This window comes from Panicum virgatum, chromosome 2K (assembly GCF_016808335.1).
Source record: "Panicum virgatum strain AP13 chromosome 2K, P.virgatum_v5, whole genome shotgun sequence".
NCBI classification, from domain to species: Eukaryota; Viridiplantae; Streptophyta; class Magnoliopsida; order Poales; family Poaceae; genus Panicum; species Panicum virgatum.
The window spans coordinates 50,534,114-50,540,771 of NC_053137.1; positions in this window are offsets into that span (position 1 = coordinate 50,534,114).

Genomic DNA, 6,658 nt, shown 5'->3' on the forward strand with positions numbered 1-6,658 from the left:
GCGGAGGCGGCGGCGCTAGGGTTTGTGGGGAGGCGGCTGCGGATGGGGGAGCAGGGGGGTGCGGCGCGGGCTACTTATAGGGCGGCGGAGGCCTTGGCGTGCGCGCACGCGGTTGGGAAGCCGGCGAAAACTGCGGCGAGGATCTCGGCAGCGCGGCGGGGAAGAAGGGGGCTGGCGTGTGGGGCCACGGCGTCAGCGGCAGCGGGCGCGTGCGGGCGTTGCGGGGTTAGGTGCCGACAGGTGGGCCCGGGGGCGCGGTGAGGGAGAGGGTGACGCGCTGGGCCAGCGGAGTGAGGCGGGGGAGAGGCGACGCGCTGGCGGCGTGGGCCGAGCGCGAAGGCAGGCCGTGGGGCGGGCCGTGCGGGGGAGTCTGGGCCGAAGTGGCCCGCGGGAAGGGAGAGGGAGGATGGGCTTGGGCTGGTGGTTTTTTTTTTTGGGCCGGGTTAGAGTGGGGTTTGGGTTTGGTTGAGGGTTTTGTTTTCTATTTCTATTTTCTCTTTCTTTTCTATTTCTAAACCAATCAGAGTTTGAATTCAAATAAAATTTGAATTCACCCACACTCAAACAAAATTATGCACCAGCATGAATGCAACAAAAGATTTAAACCTATGGCAAAATTTTTAATACTTATGAAACAAAAATTAGATTAAATGCCAACTAAACACAATAAACCTTAGAAAATTTACTAAAGCCAATTAATTTATTAATAAATACTGAAATTTAAAATTAGGGTGTTACATACCCTACCCCCTTAAAGAAATCTCGTCCCGAGATTTAGCTGGGCTGGCTAGCAAAGAGATCTGGATACGCCTTCTTCAACTCATCTTCTCGCTCCCATGTAGCCTCAGCTTCACTGTGGTGACTCCACTGAACTCTGCACATCTTGATGCGCTTGTTCCGAGTAACCCTCTCTGATGTCTCTAGAATCTTCACCGGATGCTCGGTATAAGTCAGGTCCTCCTGGACATCTACTCCATCCAGGGGTGCCTGCTCCTCGGGTACTCGCAGACACCTCTTCAGCTGAGATATATGGAAGACATCATGAACTCCCGAGAGACTGAGAGGTAACTCCAGGCGATAAGCAACTTCGCCTTTCCGCTCTAGCACCTTGAATGGCCCCACATAACGAGGTGATAACTTCCCTTTGACATTAAATCTGCGGATTCCTCTCATCGGAGACACCTTCAGGTACACATAATCACCGACACTGAAAGTCAGGTCTCTCCGTTTGCCATCAGCATAGCTCTTCTGCCTGCTCTGTGCAATCCTCAGATTTTCTCGCACAGCCTGAACCATCTGCTCTGCATCATCTATGATCTCAGGGCCAAAGAGCTGCTTCTCACCGATCTGATCCCAATAGAGAGGAGTCCTGCACTTTCTGCCATACAATGCCTCAAAGGGAGACTTCTTCAGACTGGCCTGATAGCTGTTGTTATATGAGAACTCAGCAAATGACAGGCACTTATCCCAACTAGTACCATACTGAATAGCACAAGCTCTCAGCATATCCTCCAACACTTGGTTGGTTCTCTCTGTCTGCCCATCTGTCTGAGGGTGATAAGCCGTACTGAAACGCAGCTTCGTATCCAACGAATCATGGAGCTGCTCCCAGAAACGAGAAGTGAACTGAGACCCTCTGTCGGATATGATCTTCTTGGGCACACCGTGCAAGCAGACAATCCGGGAGATGTACAACTCTGCAAGTCTAGCACCGGAGTAAGTAGTGTTCACTGGAATGAAGTGAGCAACCTTCGTCAATCGATCCACTACTACCCAAATGGAGTTGTACCCTTTCTGAGTACGAGGCAATCCAACAATGAAGTCCATAGTGATTTCCTCCCATTTCCACTCTGGAATCTTCAAAGGCTGTAACAGACCTGCTGGCCTCTGATGCTCAGCCTTGACACGCTGACAGGTGTCACAAATAGCCACGTACTCTGCCACTGAACGCTTCATCCCATACCACCAGAAACGTTCCTTCAGATCATAATACATCTTCGTGCTGCCCGGATGGATAGAGTAAGCTGTATCATGGGCCTCACTCAGAATCAACTTCCGAAGATCATGCACATCAGGCACGCAGATCCGGTTCTTGTACCACAAGGTACCCTGATCATCCTCTCTGAAATGAGGAGCCTTGCCCTTCTTGAGCAACTCACGAATCTCCTGCAGCTTCTCATCATCTTTCTGATGCTGCCTGATCTCTGCCTCTAGAGTCGGTACTGCCTCAAATGCTGCACTCGAAGTATGATGCAAGAAGCCCAGACTCAACTGCTCGAACTCCTCGCATAACTCTGGAGGCATCTGGAAAGCAACGGCCATGTTGACATAACTTCTTCTGCTCAAAGCATCTGCTACAACATTGGCCTTGCCCGGATGATAGTGAATCTCCAGATCATAGTCCTTGACCAACTCTAGCCATCTTCTCTGCCGCATGTTCAGCTCATTCTGCGTGAAAATGTACTTGAGGCTCTTGTGATCAGTGTAGATATCACACCGCTGCCCATACAAGTAATGCCTCCAAATCTTCAGAGCATGCACAACTGCGGCTAACTCAAGATCATGAGTAGGATAATTCAGCTCATGCCGGCGTAGCTGTCGTGAAGCATAAGCTATCACTCTGCCCTCCTGCATCAGAACACACCCAAGACCATCCTTCGAAGCATCACAATACACCGTGAACCTCTTCGTCTGGTCTGGCAGAGTCAAGACTGGCGCCGTAGTCAACCTCTTCTTCAACTCATCAAAGGCCATCTGACGCTCATCAGTCCATACAAAAGCCACATTCTTCTCCAGCAAAGAAGTCAAAGGCTTCGCGATCTTGGAGAAATTCTCAATGAACCTCCGATAATATCCAGCTAAGCCCAAGAAAGATCTGACTTCCTTCACTGTCTGCGGTGTCTCCCACTCGAGCACATCCTTCACCTTACTCGGATCAACAGCAATGCCTCCCTGAGAGATAACATGACCGAGGAATGGAACCTCGTCAATCCAAAACTCGCACTTGCTGAACTTGGCATACAGCTGATGCTCTCTCAATCTCTGCAACACGAGTCTCAAATGCTCCTCATGCTCTTCTTCTGTCTTGGAGAAGATCAGAATATCATCAATGAAAATCACCACGAAGACATCCAGATAATCCATGAAAACCATGTTCATCAGATGCATGAAGAAAGCCGGGGCATTAGTCAAGCCGAAGGACATGACTGTATACTCATATAGCCCGTACTTGCAGGTGAATGCCGTCTTCGGAATATCCCCAGGACGGATCCTCAGCTGAAAATAACCCGAACGAAGATCAATCTTCGAGAATATACGAGCACCTCGAAGCAGATCGAAGAGATCCTCAATACGGGGCAGTGGATGCTTGTTCTTGATAGTAACTGCATTCAGCTCCCGATAATCCACACACATCCTCTTCGAGCCATCCTTCTTATCTACCAGCAACAACGGAAAAGCCCAAGGAGAGAAGCTGCGACGGATATAGCCCTTGGCTAGCAACTCATCAATAGTTTTCTTGACCTCTTCATGCTCTATAGGTGCCATACGGTAGGGCCGCTTTGCAATAGGAGCTGTGCCAGGCAAGAGATCAATACAAAACTCAATGGCGCGTTCAGGCGGCATACCTGGCAGATCATCCGGAAAGACATCCGGGAATTCAGACACCACGCGAATACCGTCCGTGGGTCTAGCCTCCATCTGATGAAGAAATCCAGAAGGCTCTACTGCACTGATAACAACCTCTTGGCCACTGGAAGCTGATAGCAAGACTGTCCTCTGAGCACAATCTATCCGAACTCCCCATTTGGCCAGAGTCTCCATTCCCAGAATGACATCAATGCCCTTGGTGTCTAGCACCATCAGATCAGTACAGAACTCTACTCCCCTCAAAGAAACACTGACTCTCGGGCAGTAAGTGTGAGACCTCAACTGTCCTCCCGGTGAAGATACTAACAGGCACCTCTTTAATGTGCTAGTATGAATACCATGATGCTCGACAAAAGACTGAGTAATGAAGGAATGCGTAGCACCAGTATCAAAAAGCACTGTAGCTGGATATGAATTAACCATGAACGTACCAATAACCACGTTGGGAGCCTCGGCCGCTGACTCGGCCGTCATGTGGTTCACCCTGCCCTGTGCTGGCGCCCTGGGCTGAGCTGGGCGCCCCTGCTGTCCCGCCTGCGCCTTCCGGGGGCAAGCGTTGGCGTAGTGCCCCGGCTGGCCGCAGTGAAAGCAGGTACGTGGAGGTCCCTGAGCCTGCTGTCCGGTAGGAGCTGCCGGACGTGGAGCCTGCGGTGCCGGTGGAGCTGGTAGAGCAGTACGAGCCGGAGGTGCCGGTAACCTCGGGCCCTGACCTGCCTGCTGCTGTCGAGGCGGGTACTGCTGCGGTGGCCTCTGCTGGTACTGCTGAGGAGGCCGGTACTGCTGCTGGTACGGCTGAGGCTGCTGGAGTCGTGGACGAGTGTTGCTGCCGGAAGCAACGGGGACAACCTTCCTCTTCTTGTCCTCCATCTCCAGGTGCTTACGCTCAGTGTTGAGCGCACTGTCAACCAGATGGTTGAAGTCGTCGAAGCGGAGGTTGAGCAGCGCGTACTGGAGGTAGTCCTCAAGACCCTCCATGAAGTGCTCCTGCTTCTTGCGGTCATCCGCAACCTCGGCAGGGGCGTAGCGTGCCAGCTGAAGAAAACGATCACGATACTCCGTGACCGACATAGTCCCCTGAATTCACAAAGACAGATAGATATCGGAAGATTAACTCAAGATTCATAAGGATAGAACAAGGGGCATTAGCTCAAAAGAAACCGTTGAATGATTATACTTAAGATTACCTGCTTCAGTGCAAGGAACTCCTTCTGCTTCATTTTCATAACGCCCGCGGGGACGTTGTGGCTGCGGAAACGCTCCCTGAACTGGAGCCAGGTGAGAGACTCGCGGTCATGGACCGGGTGGGACTCCCACCAGTCCAAAGCTGCCCCTCGCAGCTGTCCTGCTGCGTACAAGACGCGCTCACGGTCATCGCACTGGGCGATGTCCAGCTGACGCTCCACTGCACGGAGCCAGTCGTCAGCCTGAAGAGGGTCGGACGTGTGAGAAAACGTCGGCGGGTGACCCCTCAGGAACTCAGCACGCCTGTCGCGAGGCTGCGGCGGTGGAGGAGGCGGAGGCTGAGTGTGAGCGTGCTGAAGAGCCTGAACGGTGTTGTTCAGGGTAGCCATCATCTGCATCTGGAGCTGGAAGTACTGCTCCGGAGTCAAGGGTGGAGGCATCGGGATCCCAGTACCCTGGTTGTTCTGACCCTGCTGCTGGCCAGAACCTGAACCGGTGCTCCTGGTGTTCACCATCTGATTTGAACAAAAGATTTCACGAGTAAGGATATTGCAGGAATAAACTCAGATGGATATGATAACTCTTTGCGGAAAAAGACTCAGCCATGATAAAGTAGACAGGATAGAGTTGACTGTTTTACCCCCAACGATCTAACTCATTTTATTAATTAGTTAACTTTAACATCTGAGTGATTTTCTTTAAGCAATTTTAAGCTACTAAGCTATGCAATCATTCAAAAATCCAAATCAAACATGTAGCATAATAACAAGCAGACCATTTTCACGACTTAGCCGAGTTTAGCAAAAGACTCGACTAACACAACGCGTCGCAGAACGTGCTATCGTGTTATTATAAAAAGGTCACCTAGCTATGCTCATGGTGGTCAGATGACTGATTCAGGCCAAAATCTACGAAACTATTCTTCAGAGAGAGAAATCAAGGCAAGAAGGGTAAAAAGTCAAAGAAGTCAAGGGGTATAATAGTAAAATAGTTTCAGCAGTCAAGGATTGGTGAGAAGAAGTCCTAAAACTCGACCAGTTCTATCTAGGCTTCGTCCTACAGTCGATACGGCTCTGATACCACTCTGTAACACCCGGTTTATAAAAGAACATAAACCGAGCAATCATATGCGTGCCAGGATCAAGTCACACGTATATACAACAGAATGAACAGTATATCATAGCACATATCACGTAAAAAGATATAATAAAGCGAATACGAAAGTTATTTATTACAATAATGACATAAATGTCTGATACAGCGGAAGCGAAGTACAAAATACGAATAAAGCTCTCCGAAGCTGAAGCAGGGCGCCACAGGGACGTCGACTGGGAGACGAAGCACCTAGAAGTCCTCGTAGTCCTGGTAGCGCTGGACGAACTCCCTCGTGTCGGCAGGAACTGAGCAGCAGTAGCGTAGCCAAGAGGAAAAAAATAGAGAAGAGGCAAGGGTGAGTACACAACTTGTACTCAACAAGTATAACACAAACTATGAGGCTCTAGGCTGGCTGACTCAACTGCATTAGCTTTTAAGTGTTGGCAGATTTTATTTAAGCTATTTACTACTAGTTGATGAATTACCATTGACCCAGTTACATAGTAATTAATCAGAATTAATTATACTACTACTGAGGACCAAACCAAAACCAAGCCACCAAAGAAAACCCCGAGAAGCACCTCCCTCGTCGGAAGGAGATAACTTCACTAATCAAAAGGAGGATCTGGGCCGCTCATAACCGTGAGCACGGCTAGTATACCAGTTTTACACTCTGCAGAGGTTGCACATCTTTACCCACAAGTCGTGAGCTACGCCAGTTGTTCATCACACT